This window comes from Manis pentadactyla, chromosome 2 (assembly GCF_030020395.1).
Source record: "Manis pentadactyla isolate mManPen7 chromosome 2, mManPen7.hap1, whole genome shotgun sequence".
NCBI lineage: Eukaryota > Metazoa > Chordata > Mammalia > Pholidota > Manidae > Manis > Manis pentadactyla.
In genome coordinates this window covers 9,449,727-9,468,504 of record NC_080020.1, presented here as the reverse complement: position 1 = coordinate 9,468,504, position 18,778 = coordinate 9,449,727, and the positions used below count along the sequence as shown (strand labels likewise).

The 18,778-nt window shown below is 39.0% G+C and overlaps 1 protein-coding gene across 8 annotated transcripts in view; it reads left to right on the top strand.

Moving 5' to 3' along the window:
* MTUS2 (microtubule associated scaffold protein 2) overlaps positions 1 to 18,778 on the top strand; it is a 507,260-nt gene that overhangs the window by 281,639 nt on the left and 206,843 nt on the right. The window lies entirely within an intron of this gene.

Genomic DNA, 18,778 nt, shown 5'->3' with positions numbered 1-18,778 from the left:
ATATTCCATTGCAATAGCCATTAGACAATGTGTGTTCTCCAACTTGACATGTATGCCAGATAAAAAATTGCTTTAGGACGGTAACAAAGAAAGCAGCCTGTATAGATATGTGTCATTTCTGCTTCCTGTAGACTGTCAGTGACTTTGTCGTATTAGAGGGCTACAATATTTCTAGTGTTTTATTAGATTGCTGGACATTTTGAACTCACTAATGATTGCCTTTGAGCAAGACAATAAGATGTTGCTAACAGAAACAGACCTTTGGCTTTATGTGCATGTGGCCAATATGCTTCATTGTTTTTCTCCTTGAAACTTAAAACAGAGGCTTGCTTGCATCTTGTTGTGGCTGATGAGTATTTATTAAATATCACATGTAGTTTAAATTTATAGTTCATGTAAACATGAAAGCCCTGCTGTAACAGAGACAGGGTGGCCTTTTTACCCAACAGCCACATGTATTTATATATCCTCTTTATATATTTAGTGGGTTTGAAATTTACAGTCCCAACTTGGTCATAAAGAGACTCATATTTTTCTTCTTTTTTCTATAGCTGAACTCAACTTGGTCATGAGCCACCATTGCTGCTGATAATAGAGAATATAATTTTGTCGCATCAAGATAGCTTAGTTTTTCTTCCAGGTTCAACACATTGTCTTTTGGGTAAGACTCAGTTAGTTCAATTTTTTTTTTCCATTTTATTACGGTGCACATTTAAAGCCGTTTCACTGACTGCTTTGTCCTCTCCAAGGTTTTCCTCCAGCTGGCCGCCCCCCCATTGGCATTTGGTTACAAAGGGGGGATTGTGCAGCATCGTGGTGAAAGGCAGGAGTGTCTGATTCGCGCACTGTTCTCGGGCCTCACGTTGTCTGTGCTCTCGGGGCAGGCGGTACAGGACTGCTCCCAGGGCTTGACCAGCTCTATGCGTCAGCTGGGCCAGCTCCCTACTGCGGCTTTCCCTGGCACTGGCTGCTTCCCCGAGACCCTCCTGTCTTTTCTTGAGCTTCTGCTGAAGGGTCCCCAGGCCCTGCCTCACGGCTGTCAGCAGGCATGGTGGTCTCTCAGCTGTCTTCAGTGGGCCTCAGAGAGATTGTGGAAAGATTTTCAGACCTCTTCCCTGCCTAAATCCCGGGGCAGGAAGCAGTGGGTCATCTCCGCCTGTGATTTCCCCAGTTATCGTCCTTATTCTCTTTGTAGCCACCACATCGGGAGGGAACGGGCTTGAGGGGAAAATCAGAAGTTCACTTTTAAACATCTTACATTTGGGATGCCTCAGAGGCGAACAAGTGGCCTGGACAGCCGAATAAGCAAGTTTGAAGTTTAGGGAAGAGGTCTGGACTGGAAATAAGAATTAGGGAGTCATTAGCCTTTCGGTCAGACTTACAGCCATGCTTACAGGATAAGATCACAAGGGAGGAAGTATGGATAGTAAAGGGGAGAGAGAAAATGGATTAATTTAATGGAGGAGAAAAACTGAAAAGAAGCTACGCAAATAATAATCATAATTTAAAGAAAATCATTACAGGCTCTGAAGCTGGGTGGGATGTTAAGTTCCTTTTCATGAAATTGTGGAGAGTAGATGTAAAAGGGCAGCCATTTCTCTTTATCCAGCCTTCACTAGTGATCTCAGAACCCTTTCCTATAGGGCCTGGAGTCCTACACTGCACTACCCAATGCCTTCTCGATAGATTGAAATTGGCACTTTTAAAGGAACTTGTTTGCCACTCTGAAATAGGTGTTAGAGTAGGAAGAGCAGCAATTGGTTTAAATAAAAAAGCGATCCTATTTATTTCCTGGAAAGTTCAGGTCCTAAAACACTTAAAAACACCCAACCATGACTGACAGACGGGACTGGGTCCCCCTTAGCCTGAGACTGCGTCATTATGACGGGACTGCCTGCAGCATCGTGGGGTGCCCCCAGCATGTGTTCCGAGGAAGACCCTTCGCAGTTTCTGTGGAGGAATCAAAGGATAAGGAAACCTTCAACCGTTACCCCCTAGATCTCTCAAACCCTCTTATACACTGCTTTTTGTCCTTTCCTTCTGCGAACCAAAAAGGTCCAAAGCCTTGAATATGATGAAAGTGAATCCTCTTCAGGTCCAGGAGTCTTGGCAACACATAGAAGGTCAGAGTCCTAGAGCCCATTCTTTTCTGGGGAGTCCACATGCTGGGCTGTGCGGCCCTTCGTGAGAGCTCACTCCGGTCACTTCCGTATTACAGACATTGGACATTTGGCTTACTGGTCAAATCATGCTGAATGCTGAGAACATAAATATATAAAATTTTAGATTGTTTAATTAGTCTAAAGCATTTATATTCAGTGAAACATAAACTTGTTTAATTGTGTTGCCTTGCCAGCTTTTGTTTGGTGACCCTTCTTCCCCCATATTGCTTGTATGTTTTTTTCCAAATTAAAATAAATTACGATCAGTTCTTGAAAGAATTGAGAAATGCTTGAACTCCCAAGAGATACTCTAAGAATCGCAGAACTGGAGGTAGGAATTATTGTGTAAAAGCAAGCTTCCTAAAGCTTGGCACTGTTGCTGTGTGGGAGCTGCCCTGTGCATTATAGAGCTGTCAGCATCCCTAGCCTGGCCCCTCCAGATGCCAGTAGCATCTTTACCCCAGATGTGACAATAGAAAATTTCCCCAGACATTGCCCTGTACAGCAAGATCATTCCTAGCCAAGAACCACTGGTTTAATGGAATAAAAGGGCTTCTTATTTCTATAGGAGATATATTTAAGATATTCTGAATTATCGGTATAGATTTTAAGTGTCCCAGATACCTTATCTCTTCCTTGTTATAGGGAAAGCACCGAACTGGTCCCATTAAACTGGAGGGTTTAGTTGATCAAATCACTTTTGACATGATAATATAGGAAAATCTGGTGGCCTCTTAGGGTTACGTGGTAGAGGGTGGCCCTCCGGTACTAAGATTTAATCAGGTTAGGTAAATTAGAAAGGGGCACCAGAATGTAAACAAATTCGGTCTCAGCCACAGAAGTGGATTCTGAAATAGATGTAATGCATCCAACAGATACATGAACTTCCAAGTGGAGTTCTACCTTGGCTGACTCGTCACTGTTTAATTATAGAAAACTGCGCTGTGATTGAGATTGAGATATGACGTTTCGGTAGCACGCTTTATTTGAGCTCATTGGTTTACTGTAATGTTGGCCAAAGCTCAAATATAAAATAACAAATGGGTATTGATGACACCAATAAAAAAGGAAAAGACCTAAGAAATTAGGAAGAAAGAATAAACCTCTGATTACTGTCCAAAACTATTTCTGCATTAACCACATGTGAAAGATGGATTAACATGAGTTAGTGTAGTAAGACACAACGCAGTTGTATGGAATTGAAATTGAGCAAACTTAAATGTAAAGGGGTTAAAATCTTAATAGATCAATTACTGGCCCACATTTTGTCAAAAGATGGCATTTGGGACAATGGGGTTTTTCAGTTGAGTCTTCTAAAATTCCTATACTTACTCTCACCAAAGTAAATATTTTTCAAAGAGGTAATGTGTCCTCAACCCTTGGAATTTTCTAAGGGAAAAAAAAAACACTAAAAGTAAATAATTTTTCTTAAACATTAAGAAGAAACTGAAAATTTGCTGATATTTTTATTCTTTAGAAAATCTGAAAATATGTTTGATTTGCACTGTGATTCTAGTAGGTACACTGTTGCCTCAAATTTTACCTATGATTTTTGACCAGGTCATGTAGGTTTCCAGATTTTCTGTTTTATGTCACTTGGTATATAAGAACAGGTAGGCCCTCTCCTGTAAAAATGTCTGTAGGAAAATTTTCCTCAGACTGAGGAGAAATTTTACAGATGGGCTATAAATAAATTCTTTAAAAACTAATAACCATTGCTGTGTTCTCAGGCATTAGCACCATGTGGGTATTTGAGGTAAATGAATTTTATCCCAAAGTCAGAACATAAAATGTTAAGTGACAAGAAAGCTTTTTCAGCCCTAAATTTGTTTGTTTAACTGTTTTGTCTTTGGTTGGTTTCCGAATGAAAATGTTCTTTAAAAAGAAAAGTGATTTGTAATGAGACTACTTGTCTGTAAAACCCTCTTGTAAGGGGATTGAATAATTTATGCATCTTGAATATTGGAGAGGGAAGTTATTCCTTGAAGGCTAGTTTTTCATAACCATTTTGCCATGACTGAATGATTTCTGCCCTCACACAGCTATGCCTCCATGAAGCCTCAGACCCAGTGGGCCACTTAACTTCGTACCTCCAAGCGTGTAAGTGGGTCACGTGAACACTGACATATACACAGTGTTGATTTTAATTGCCAAACACAAGTATTATAAAGAAACAACAAACATGTTTAATTTACAGAAAGAAAAGTGGGATGTAGGGCAAAGACAGAAGCTGTGTTTTGCTAAAAGCAAATGAAGTTACAGCCCTTTATTGGCAGATCTTAAATACTAAGGGCACTCATTTTGGAAATGACGTGCCTGAACTATTTCCTGAGAGGCTGGACTTCTGTTGGGGGCATCCATGGATGATGTGTCTATCTTAAATAAATCTGCAGCATTTGACACAGTGGTTCATCACCTATTTCTGTTTTCTTCAAGCTTCCGATTATCCCAACTCATCATTTTGCTCCAGGTCACAGGTCACCAGCCAGCCAGTGGTGTAGCCTCCCTTGAGTCCAGTAGCCACCTCTGGTCCAGTCCACTGAGAACAGGGAGGCAGGTTTGGTTACCTGGTGTCATATTTGGCCATTAATGATGGAACCGTGCCCTGTAGGAAGGAATGTCTCAGGCTAGGCCTGACCTCATGTCTCAGTCTTCTGACGAAAATATACTTTTGCATAAATCATGTTCTCCTTAATTGCACAGACAGTTATAACAGGACTTAAGAGCCTAATTGAAAAGGGACTTTTTATCCACTTGATTTTAAATCTGCCCATTTTATTATCTCCTCAAAAAGTCCTTACCTCTTCTAGGATTGAACTCACGCCTCTCTTTTCTAGGCGGGATCTGGAAGGTGTCAAAATCTTCCAGAAAAGGCAGTTCTGCCCCTGTGGACCATTCCAGAAGCCTTGGAGCCCTAGTGTCAGGGAGCAAGCCATGGCTAATGCTGTGACAACCACAGACTTACTCTCCCGCACGCTCAGCAGTCCCAGTGCTGCGTGGGAACTGGCTTCCTCTGTACTGTGTGACCCTGTGAGCCGCAGGGGACAGAGGGTGCCTTCCTGACGTGCAGCAGGAATGAATGATCTTCCTCAGGAACCCCGCTAACCTGGCAACGTGGTCAGAATGGCTTGAGGGGCAGGAAGGCCAGCTGTTGCATGTGCCTTCCTGGGGACCCCTGAACCTATTTGTTACCCCACAGGACCCCAGCCTGGGTGCAAGCAGATTGTAGGTGCAGAAAGCTGGGGTCTTAATGCCAGTGCTTCAGAGCTTTTCTAGCAAAGTGTTTCTGTTTTCGATCCCCAGACAGATGACTCTGGGGCAAGAGGTTGCCTTAAACTTTGGAATTTAGTGGTTTTTGAGGATGTTTAATATGTACAATTAAGAGATCAAAAAGAGTATTATTTAGTTGCCAGGGATATTTACTGTAACAATAAAACACATATGAATATATTTCATAGACTTTCTAATAAAGGACTTTAAAAGGCATTTTGAAATTTTGACAATATATGGAAGTTTTTCAGAAATGTAAAGCTTGTGCACTACTATATATGTGTGTGTGCACTTATATATATTTTGTGTGTGTGTGGGTGTGTGTTTATTGAGTTCTTTGATCAGGGAATTTTCAATAAACACATTTTTTTCCTTGCTGATAGTAGTAGAAAATAATTGTAATGGGTATGCATTCTTGCTTTATGATTAAATACTCCTGAAAAAGTGCCCTCACCTTGGATGCATTTTTATTGTAGTGCAGTCTGTCAAGAAGTACAGGATTTACTCCATATTTTTCAAGCTCTCTTTGCCCCTTCTTAAGTTACTTAAATAATGTGTCTACCTATTTCTCCTCTGGGCTCCCCTCCCTGGTGGCTGATGTTAGGGGTATGTTTCCTCATTCTAATATCTCTGAAGAAGGGTCTGATGTCTGCAATTTGGAGAAGACCAGGCCTGGGGTTGTCTCCTGCCAACGTAAAAACCTTGCAGCCCTCTTTGACCCCCTTTCTCCCACGCTCCTCACCCAGTGCATGAGGACGTGTGGGTGCCGACTTCAGAACAGACCCAGAGTACGGCTGTTTGGCCCTAGTTCTGCACAGGCTTCAATGTCTTCATCTGCACAGTCGCCTTCTGTTGACTGGCTTTGGTCTTTGAGAGGACGGCAGGCACCACTCTCTCTAGCAGGAGGAGACAGGTAGTAATAAATGTATAAGTACATGATAAGTATAAAGAGGTAGTAAGTGATAAGTATAAAGAAATAAACTGAATGAGGGTAAGGGACCGGGAACGCTAGAGTAAGTTAGAATCTTAAATTAGATGAGAAGGTTGAATTGAGCAAAGACTTGGAAAGGGTGAAGAAGATAATCAGGCCGGTGTTTGGGACAACCACTGCAAAGATCCTGAGGCAGGAGCGACATGGCAGCTCCCAGGAGAAGCAAGAAGGCCGGCGTGGCTTCAGGACGGTGAGCAAGGCAGAGAGTGGCAGGAGCTGAGCTGGGAGCTGAAGGGGAGGGATGCTGCCGGAGCTGGGTGCCTCGGAGAGAACCCGGCCTTCCTCTGAGTGAGAAGGGAAGCCAGAGGAATGTCTTGAGAAGAGAAATCCCATAAACAGAATTATGTGTTAATGGGATCTGGCTGCTCTGCCATGAACATATTCAGCAGGGCTACTGGAATAACCCAGGCCAGACGTGATGGTGGACTGGACCACAGAGGGGGCCATGGAGGTGCTGTTTGACAGCCAAGTTCTGGCTATATCATGAGGTCAGCACCAACACGATGTCCCGGTGGGCTGGAGTTGACAAGTGAGAGAGATTCAAGAACGGTTGCCAGGGGTTTGACGTGAATGACTGGAAAAATGGAGTTGGCATCAACTAGACGAGGAAAACTGAAGGTAGAGTAGGTTAGGAGATGTTTTTGGGGGCGATCAGGAGCTCCATTTGGGGCTTGGTTATTGGGAATATTTGTTAGACTGCCAGAGGGAAGTATCAAGTAGGGAACCTGGAGTTCAGAGGAGAAAGTCGAGGCAGGGGATAGAAAGTTGGAGGTTGTGAGCAAATAGATGATATTTAACACCATGAAAATAGGAGAGATGAGCAAGAGAGTGAGTCTGGGAAATGAGGAATGGAACCTGTGGGTGTGCTCATGTTGAGAGGTTGGGGGGAAGAGAAAGAACCAGAAAGCACAGAAAAGGACCAAACAGTGAATTTGGAGAGAAACCAGGAGAATCTGGTCTCCTGAAAGCGAAAGAGACCCTTGAGAAAGTGCTCATTTGGGTCAAACGATGTTGACAGATTGACCTTAAAAATAATGTTATTTAGGCCTTTTACATCCTTTTTTTCTCACATTATTTAATTGCTAATTTTACCACAAATGGAATATCCAAGGTCTGTTCCCTTTGTATAGTTTCAAGGAGGAGAAGGGGAAATAGGCCCCTTTACACAAGTATATTTATAGAGGAGATGATGTCATTTACTGTTCTCCTTTTCCTCTAGTTGTTCATTACAGAAAAGTCCAAGCATTTAAAAGATGAAGCAGTTGTACATTTGTATTTATCCACTGTCTAGATTCAACAATTAACATTGTGCTCTATTTTGCTTCATAATCTGTCTTCCTGTATCCATCAATCTGTGTTATTTTTTGGGTACTTCAAAGTAAGTTACAGTTATCAGCATACTTCAACTCTAAACATTCCAGCATGCACATCAATATCTAGAACTCAGTATTTGTTCACAGGTTTTTTTTGCTAGGTTAAAATTTGCCTGTGATAAAATGTATGCCTCAAGTGTGCTACTCAGTTTGTTTTGACAAAGCATGCATGATGGCAATCCAAATCCCATTAAGATATAGAACAATAATATCACCCTAGATAGCTCCCGGAAGCCTCTCCCAGTAAGTCTCCTCCAGCTCCATTCTCCAGAGGCAGTCACTGTTCTGAAATTTTCCAGCAGAGATCAGTATAGCTTGTTCTTGAGCTTCATGTAAATGGAATCATACAGTATTTCTTTTGGGTTCGACCTCTTTTACTCAGCATAATGTTTTTGAGATTCATCTGTATTGTTGTTTGAATCAGTAATTTGTTCCTTTATTTGTTGCATACTATTTCCTTGCATCATCAAACCACAGTATATTTTTCCATTCTCCTGTGGATGAACACCTGTACTGTTTCCAGTTTTTGGCTACTAAGAATAAAGCTGGTATGGACTTCCTTGTACCTGCCTTTTGGTGCACACTTGTTCTCATTTCTTTTGAGAAATCCACAGTTGTGGAATTTCCAGGTCTCAAGATAATTGCATATTTAGTTTTAGAAGAAACTTTGACTTTTTGCAAAGTGGTTGTACCATTTTACACTCATCAATAACAATGTATGAGAGTTCTGATAATGCCAAACCCTCGCCAACATTTGTTGTTGTCGGTCTTTTTTAGTGTTGGTCATTTTTGTGAGTTTATAGTGTTAGCTATATACTTGGTTTTAATTTGCATTTCCCTGGTGGTTAATGTTGTTGAGCACTTTTTTCTGTGTGTATTGGCCTTTCATCTGTCTTCCTTTGTGACCTATCTATTCACATTTTTCTGTTATTGTTTGGTTGCCTTTATTACTGAGTTGTCAAGAGTTCTTGCTATATTCTGGATACAGATTCTTTGCCAGACAAATGTCTTACAAATATTTTCTCCTAATCTGTGGTTTGCCTACTTACTTCCTCACCTGTATCTTTTGATAACAGAATTAAAAATTTTTTATTAAATATAATTTTTTACTTTTATGGTTTTCTGTACTCAGAAATCTTCATTATCACCAGTTACAAAGATATTCTCTAATGATTTCTTTTATAAATTTTATATTTTAAACTCCAGTTAATTAATTTCATTTATAGTAGAAATTAGGAGTTAAGGTTCATTTTTTCCCATAGGAATATCGATTTGATTTAGCATTAGTTTTTGAAGCGCTTTCCTCTTCCCATTGAATTGTTTTGGTACTTTTATGAAATTCGACTGCGTAATGTCTGTAAAAATGGTAAAGGAGAGATCACTGAAAAAATTCCCCTCCATAAAAGCAAGGAGAAAACTTGTAAAAATGATCAGACTCAACATTTTCAGAATTCTGGGAATTGACCAAAGGCTTACAACAATCTAGGAGTGTTTATTCAAGAAAAAATGGCTGAATCTCAGTAAGAACAGTGAGGTTTGTGGCATTTGCTTGTGATATTTCCATCTCCTCTTCCCTAGGAAGTCTAAGTTATGTGTGATAACTTAAAAATTAACACTATGCTGTCTTGGTAAAATCCAGCAGCCTGGCAGCCAAAGGAGGAAACAAAACAAGGTTTAAATCCTTAAAAGCCACATTCTTATAGGATTGTCATTTATTTAACCTACTTGGTGTTTCTCTGGAAGACCCTAGTCACAAAGCTGTCTTTATTGAACTGATCCAGACCTTGCCCAGTACAAACAGCCACTTTTTTTTCTGGGAACACTAATTGAAAACAGAGAGAACTGTTGAACACTGTGACTATTTGAGGCAAAGGATAACAGGACAAACAATGGGCCAGCCAAAATGCTTAAAAAGGAAAAGTTGGGGAATGAGGGATCCAGAGGGGGCTTTGAAAAGCTCTCCTATGTTCCTGGGAATCTAGAAGGCCATGCTCATCCTTAGGAATGTGCATCTTCCCAGGGCTATGTGCATGCGCAGAGAAGACCTGAGAGAGCCCTACGCTGTAACCTCTGGCTAAACCTGAGGCATTGGGAAAGCAGGAAGTAAAGGCTAAGATGCAGTTGTAAACTGCCTGGCTGATTAAAGGCATGCACTAACAACACATAGAGCCACTCAGGAAAGACTGGGAGACTTATCAGTTGCAAGCATTTAAGCAAAAATCTGTTCAATCATTAGCTGTCCACTAAGCTAATAGACCAGAGATTTCAGGGACTACATATAGCAATGAATATAGACTTCATAGAATTTGTTCAGAAAAGTCACCAAACAAACAACAACAAAAATAAGCTGTGGGGAAAGAAGAATGTTGGATTTCCCAAATTGTCAAATTATGTCATTTAAAATGTTCTGCTTTCAACAAAAAAATATAATGAGATACACAAAGGATAAAGTTTACGGCCAGACACAGTATGTGTGCTGGGGGTGGGGTAGGGTGGGTGGTTTGCAGAGTAGGAGTCCATCATTAGAAACCATCCCTGAGGAAGCCCATATATTAGATATACTTTAAAATACTTTTAAAATTAGATAGATAAAACTTTAAAGCAGGTGTTTAAATGTGTTCAAAGAATGGAAAGACACCATGTCTAAATAAATCAAGTATGATAAAAATCCTTGACCAAATACAAAATATCTAAAAAGAGATTCCAATTGTTTTAAAAAAAAGTAGAAATTCTGCAACAGAAAATTATAGTAAATGTGATAAAAAAAATTCATTAGAGGAGCCCAACGTCAGATTTAAGCAAGGAGAAGAATCACCTAATTTGAAGATAGGTCAATTGAAATTATCCAGTGAAGGAACACAAAGAAAAATGAAGAAGAATGAAATCTCAGAGACCTGTGGGACATCACAAAGTATATAAATATATGCATAATGCAAGTCCCAAAAGACAAGAGGAAAAGGGGCAGAATGAGTACCTGGTTAAACAGTGGCTGAAAACTTCCCAAATTTGATTAAAAGCATTAATATACACATCAAAGAAACTCAACAAACTGCAAGTAGGATAAATTGAGAGTACTGTCCTGGACACATAATTAAACTGTCAAAATCTAAAGACAAAGAGAGATTCTTGAAGAGAGAAGCTATTCATCACAAATTCAAGGGATCCTCAGGAATATCAAGAGCTCATTTCTCATAAAAAACCATGGAGGTGAGAAAGCAGTGATGACATAGTCAAAGTGCTCAAGAAAAAAATTATAAACTAGAAATTCTATATCCAGCAAAACTATCCTTCAATAATAAAGGAGAAATTAAGTATTTCCACATTAGCAAGAATAGAAAACTTGTCACTATTAGACTTTCTCTACAATACTAAGAAGAGTCCTTTAGTAAAAGAAATAAGGCAATTGATATGGTAAACTAGAGTATATGTATTTAAAACAAAAGAAGCAGTTAATCATGGAGAACAGTAGTAAAAAGAACACAGATATATAGAAAACAAATAGCAAAATGGCAAACATAAATTCTGTCTTATCAGTAGTCATATTGAATGTAAATGAATTAATCATTCCAATTAAAAGATAGAGAATACAACACCATTTTAAAAAGAAAACATGATCCAACTATATGCCATCTACAAGAGACACACTTCAGATTTAATTTAGATTCAAATACTTGAAAATAAAAGGATGGTAAAAGATATACTATGTTAACAGTATGCAAAAAAGACCTGGAGTATCTATTTTCATATCAGACAAAATAGACTTTAAGATAAAAACTGTTATTAGAGATGAAGAAAAATAAAATGATAAAAGGTCAATTTTTTTGAGAATAGATAATAATTATAAACATATATGCAACAAATAACTAAGCCCGAAAATTCATGAAGCAAAAACTGATAGAATTAAGGAAAGAAAGAGAATTCAACAATAATAGTTGAAAACAGTATTTTACTGTAATAGATAGAGTACCTAGAGGGAAGATCAGCAAGGAAATGGAAAACTTTAACAGCACTATAAATCAACTAGATCTAATAGACTCTGAAGAACCCTGTAGACTCCTATAGGATACTCTGCTAAACAATAGCAGAACACACATTTTTCTTAAGTGCACATGGAACATTCTCCTATATAGACCATATATGAAGCCATAAAACAGTCCTCAATGAATTTAAAAGAGTTGAAATTATACCAAATACATTATTCAATTACAGTGAGATAAAATTAGGAATAACTAACTACAAGAATTTGGGGAAGTTAAAAAACACACTCCAAACCAGAGTCAAAGAAGAATCACAAGGGAAAAATTAGAAAATACTTTGAAATGAATGAAAATGAAAACAAATATGCCAAAATGTATGGGATACAAACTAAAGCAATGCTTAGAGGGAATTTATACATATGGATGCCTATATTAAAATATGAGAGATTTCAAATTAATCACCTTCCATGCTTAGGAGTTAGAAAAAGAAAGAAGACAAACCCAAAGAAAGCATAAGGAGGGAAACAAGATTGGAGAAGCAAATGAAATAGAGAACAGAAAATCAATAGAGGAAATCAATGAAACCTAAAGTTGATTCTTAGGAAAGATCAACAAAATTGACAAACTAGAAAAAAATAAAAAATTACTAAAAATCAGATATGAAAGAGAGGAAGGACATTATTACTAACCTTACAGAAATGAAAAGGATTACAAGAGAATAGTTGACCAATTGTATACCAAAAAATTAAATCAGGCAGATGTAGTAGACAAATTCCTAGAAAGAAAACTGCTTTGATCATTAAATGAGATGTTTGTAAAACTACTGTTATAGGTATTGGCCCAGTTATTGCTAAATAAATAAATGTTAGCTACTATTATACTTAGGTTTATTTGCGCCTACCCTTTGTCATTTTACAAGTTCAGAAGCATATTTCCATAAAGATATCTCAGTTTCCACTATAGTTTGCCTGTTACGAAAAGTAATTTAATTTAGTTTAATTTCTGGACCTGATTATATAAGGGTTAAAAATCTTACGCTGAAACTCCTTTGCCTAAAATCTTCTATGATAGGCTTACCAATAACAGGAAGAAACTAGACTATCTCTCTCCGAGGTTGCTTTTGAGATCCGAACCTTGTTGGTATAATTCTGCTTTTGGGTTATAACAAACTTGAACAGAAATGGTCCCCATTTCTATATGCTCACTTCTGAATGCATTGAAACCCTTCCAAGGTTTTATTAAGCAGTTTCTCTTCTTTTTACTTTTCTGCCACATCTGTTTCTCTATTTTTCCCCTTTCTTTGAATGGGGAAATCATAGAATCATAGAACCATTGAATCATAGAATGAATAATCTCACTGCTGTCCCTCAAATAAAGTCTTTAAAAACCCTGAAATGCATACATAGATTCACTTCCAAATTGGTTCCTTTCTGTCTCCTAATTTTGATTGCTTTCCTTTTCATAGTGATTTCATTGTGCTTTAAAGAGTTAATACAATTCTTTCATCGCAGTGGAAATAGCACTGGACTTGGAGCCAAAGAACTGAGTTGATATTTATAATTTCTTACTTCCTCACTATTATGTGGCTGTTGACAAGTTACTTAGCCTTCTGAGACTCTCTATCATCAACTAGAAATTAACAATTTCACCTGTCTCAAAGCTGTTGCAATTAGATATGATTAAATAAAATGATTTTATGAAAGTGCTTAATCCATATTCTCATACAGAGTTTCAGCAAATGTTCATTTCCTTCTTTTCTTTAGGCCAGTCAATTAATGCTTCCTCAGTAAAATTGGGTTATAAATCTCACAGTCTGAAAAGACAAAATAGCAAAATAATTGTTGTACTCTGCCAATGTTAGATATTATTATTATTACCTTATTTGTTGATATCTTGACTGTGTATTATAGTTCATTCAGAGATTTTAGGTATGTATTTTATGTAGGTATCTGTAGTAATACAATTCTTTATTCTACTGAATGAGGGTCAGGTGGCAAAAAAATATATAAAGAAAAAGAATTTCAGGACACCTACCCTATTATGTTGTGTTATGATGCTTCTGTTTAACCTTCCATCTTAACATTTGATCAGAAGTCTTGAGTACAGTGCACTAAGTTGAAATTAAGTACTTTTCTCTAATAGTAGCATCTTCAACTAAAGAAAGCAGTACAAGCTGACAAAGCTGATAATGCTCCCCTGAGAAAGTGAGAGAATAACTTACTTTTAAAAAAAAAAATCTTTTGCAGCAAGGAAGGAAAAGCAAAATAATGAAAGAGTCAAATGAATGATGATGGTTCAAATATAAACCGATAATGAATTTTGCAAAACTTGGGTGAGGAAGAGTATTTTAAAGGAAAAACAACTTCCAGTTGGCTGCTGGGTAGTTGTTAAAAGATAAACATTCTTGCATTTACAAAACAGCAGTAACAGACATTATAAAATTATGTACAATATGTTTTGAATACTGTCCATGTAGGAAAAGCATAATTGTAATATTTAGTGGGCAGATAGGAAGCTTATTCACCATGGGTTTCTTATGACATTTCCTGAATTATTTCAAATACATTGCTCAGTTAATACTGATGTGAATGTGACAAATGAAGCATGAGTGCCTCAAGTTTCTTATTCACAACAATAACTACAGCAGCCTAAGTTGCTACTGCAACCTCTTCTGATGGTTTTATATCCTTACCATGTATAAGAGTTTCAGCAGAAAATTTTCTGTGTATTGCCAGGAATGGCACAGAATTAAAAGGGAGAAATTCTACAACAGCACTTCCCAGGAAGAAATATGTGTGCCACATATATAATTTTTAATTTTCTGATCGTCACATTAAAAAGACAAAAGGGAACTGGTGAATTTAACAGTACATTTTATTTAACTCAGTAGATCTAGAATGTCATGCCAAGATACAATCGATATAAAATTAATTAATGTGACATTTTACATTACGTTTTTCATACTATGTGTTTTCTCCTTTTAGCACATCTTGATTCAGAGTAACCACATTTCAAGCAGTGAACAATGTGCCCACTGGCTGCTTCTTGCACAGTGTTCTTCTGATGACTCAGATACAGTCTACATTCCAATCATGTACTTAAAACATTGGTTATATTGGTGCTTTCTTTATTTTTCCTTAAAATATACAATATCTTGAAACTATATTTCACCATAAAAAGATAAAATTACTCTCATAATAGCCAAGTTACTCATCCTTTATGTCCTTTCTGTTATGCCAAGAGACTTTACGTCCAGAATGATGTTACTCTCCCACCTTTTGATGTTTCCTTGTACTGGTCACACTCAGTATTCCCTTTTCTGACTGATGAAGACTCCCCATGACATGACTCTAGCCTAGCCTGCTTATCCAACCTGTATTTTTCCATTGCTTCACCATGCACCCCTTTGATAGAGGTCACAAAACTTTCCTCATTGCCCCACAGCCATTCTGTGCTACTTCTCCTCTGGCTTCGCTCCTCGTTTCCCTTGCCTGAACCTTACTCTTCTATTCCCAAAGTACATTTGTCTTATTTCAATGAAACAACAAGGAAATTTCTTGAGAGTAAAGATCACATCTTGCAGTTCTCTATGGAAGCTTCCAGCATCTTGACTCAGGGCTTCTAGTTGCTCATCACATGGAGAACTTTAAAATTTTTTGAACATTGCTGATTTTCACTCCCAAGAAATACAGATTTGGTGGGGAAATTGGGGTCCAGGAATCTATATTTTCATCAAGCATCTCAGATGTTTCTCATGTGTCTTCTTTAGGACTCAATTTGATCATAAGGTATCAAGAGAAGTGGAATAAACACCAGAAGGTGGCCAACTTTTCAGACATGGGAACTATGTTCAGAGAAATGAAATGATTAAGTAGCAAAAGAATCAGAAATTACCAGTAGATCCCTAAGTTAAATGATTTAGCCAGTTAGCATAAATTCTACTAGTCAGGAAGATGTGTGTTTTGGAGTTCATTTGACCTTTTAGGTGTGTTATATGAATGAACCAAAAATGTCTTTTGTTTATTGGCCCCTACATTTATTTCTTCAGAGCAGGCTGAGACCTATAGCTAAAAGCCCAACAGCATCAAACTCACATTTTTACACATCCATTTGCTTTAAACATAGCCCAAATATGTAACCATTTAGAACCTGCCTGTTTTTCATACCCTGCAAAACTGTACCCAACATTTGCAAGCTCGAGATAAGGAGTTTCTGACCCAGAAACTCCTGCTGTTCTGCTGAGCTCCATCACACAAAGCATCCTCTCCCACACCCTGGGAGCTCCCTTGCCTTCCTTACCTTGCAAGTAGCAACTCTGTGCGGCAGCCTCTGGAGAATGTTAGGTTGGGAGGGACTCCGCTGCATGCTAGACTGCTAGAGCATCACCCAGTAATGCTTGTGCATGCTACTGCCCCCTTGTAGTCATATCAGTTTCCATGCTCAGCCCTGGAATCATGGGAACCCCCTGCATAGCCACCAGACCGGTAGACAGACAACATGTAGATTCTGGAAGTCAGAAAGCATCAGGATGAGAGACTCCAGTGGCCAGATAAGATGTAGGTCCACTCTTATCCCGGAGGAGCCCCTCTGCAGGCAGCAGGCCAGAGCTCAGAGTCCTGCTCTGAACTGGGGTAGGCAGAGGTCCTGTCGTCCCCAGGAAGCCTCACACAAGCCTGGGTATTTTTAAATTATACGTCAATCTCATTTTAGAAGGTGTGATGCACAGGATGATGGAAAGAATGTTTAGGACTTTCACAAACATTAGTTTCAAGGGTTCTTTGTTGGGAAGTACTTAGAAATATCTTCAGGTGATAGCAAACTAAAAGTGATTTGTTCTGTTATGGAGATCTTTTTTTGTTCCCAAGGAAGAGACAGTTATGGTTTTTAATATTTATCTCATACCGTGAAGAGAGACATGCTCCCATGTGTTAAACTTCATAATAGTCCTTCATGTTATCCTCACAATATTAAGGCTATAAAGCTATCTTTGCTTTAGTTAAGCCATTAAAACTGGTAATATCCATTCAGTATGAAGAGAATTTCTCTAGCCCAGGCAAGGGAAACATTAAAAAAAAAAATTCACTGGAGAAAAAAAGAAGAGATTTTTCACCTCTAATTACTCAACTTGCCAATTTCCCTGACTAATCTTTTGCTTTTTTATATAACTCAACCACATGTTGTTTTGTTTTACTTCATTTCACTTAAAAAATAATGTCTTGCTGGCTGAATTCAGCTAGGAAGCCCCATCTCACAGCTGAGGTGGACCCTAAGCAGTTACTCTTATGTAGGGGAGGAGAAAATTTCTTCAATGATTAAACCCTTAAGGGGTGCACCTATTTTTTCTTCTCTCATGTGCCATAGTAATAAGAAAAATAACATAGTGGTACCAGACACTTGTATGGCACGTATAATACCAACTGCTTTTCACATATTAACTCAGTACTCACACCACCCAAGAGTTAAATACTGTTTCAGCCCCATTATTCAGATGGGAAAACAGGCAAAGAAAGCTTAAGAAATCTGCCCATATTTATAAAGCTAGCAGGTGGTGGACCCGGTGGACCCGATCATCTCACATCGGAATCTACATGCTCTGCCGCCTCAGCTAAGCCCCATGTCATGGAGGTTGCTGGGAAACTTGCCTGTCTTAGAGTTGGTTCGGTCTTACTGTGGCCTCGGCACTGACTCCCAGGACACTCGGGCCTGTGGGTGGTGGGTGAGCACAGGAGCCAGGCTGTGTTAGCTTGTGGTGTATGGACTGCACGCAGCAGTTCATTGCTGATTTGGTGGGGAAGATGCCCTTGCTTGCATTCTTTATTAATTACCATGCTGTCATTCTCAGGCTAGAGAATTTCATGCATATAACTAGTCTGGAGTCATTCTAACACTTCGGAGGTTATAGTGACAGTGTTGTGGCATTCTGTCAGCAAAGGGCTGCTTTCCAGGCATTTCTGGACTGTGAGACCTTCACCACCAGTTGGCCTGGGGTCATTTACTATGACCTACGTTATCACCATAGTGGATGTTGGTAACTCCACGTTTTTCCCTTTTTACCCAAACAGCCAGATTCAAGTGATTTAGCCTAGGAAGATACCATACTCTGGGCCTGCCAACATAGGCATGCTCATTAAAGAACAGCTCTTTTGGGGATCCTGGGCAGAGAAGCGGGCAGCACCATCTCAGAGCCACCACGCGGCTGGATGTGCAGAAACCTAGGAGGTGTCAGTTGCAGCCATGCTCAGTTATACCTTCCAGATGTATCACCCCAGGATCTCATTGTTCTTCAGCTTGCCCAGGCTGTATGCACTAGTCATGCTCTTCTTGGGGATTCAGAAATTCAGTTTTGAATTTGCGGGTATCTCTTTAGACAACTGTAAGCAGTAGAAAATGGGAAAATGTCAGGAAGAATCTCAGTCTCTCGGTGGCTCAACATTCCATAGCTGGTACCAGGATCTCCAAGATATAAATGTGGGTTTTTTTTTTCCTTTTGTCTTTTTTAATGTAATTGGCTCACAGGGAATCTGATTTAAGAGGAAAATTACAGGTATAAAAACTGTGTTGAGAAGCAGTTGTTAGGGCAGAAAGGTGATAATTAAAGCTTGTCTCTCTGGGTACCGGCATAACTGAGATTTTGACATCCTGACAGCTAGGATACATGTCTACGTCCTCTCTGTTTCTGGAAGCTCTTTTGCAGTGTTTGTGGAGGAGGGCTACCCAAAGGGCAAATAATGGGGTGGGTATTTGGGGTGCCTGGGCAGCTGTGCCCAGGAGACCACAGCTGGACTGAGCCTGTGCTGAACACCCAGATTCTCACTAGGTGATGATGCTGGGAAATCCTGGGGATGGAGCTAATTTTTAACCTACCATTCCCTTCATATTCAGACTAAGCCAAGAAAGATAACGGCTCAGGGTACCTTTTCCTTGAGCATCTCTCTGGTTTTTTTTTTATATAGGGGCAGTTGCATTGAAGCTGGTAATGACTATGAAATTACATAATGCTCAGTG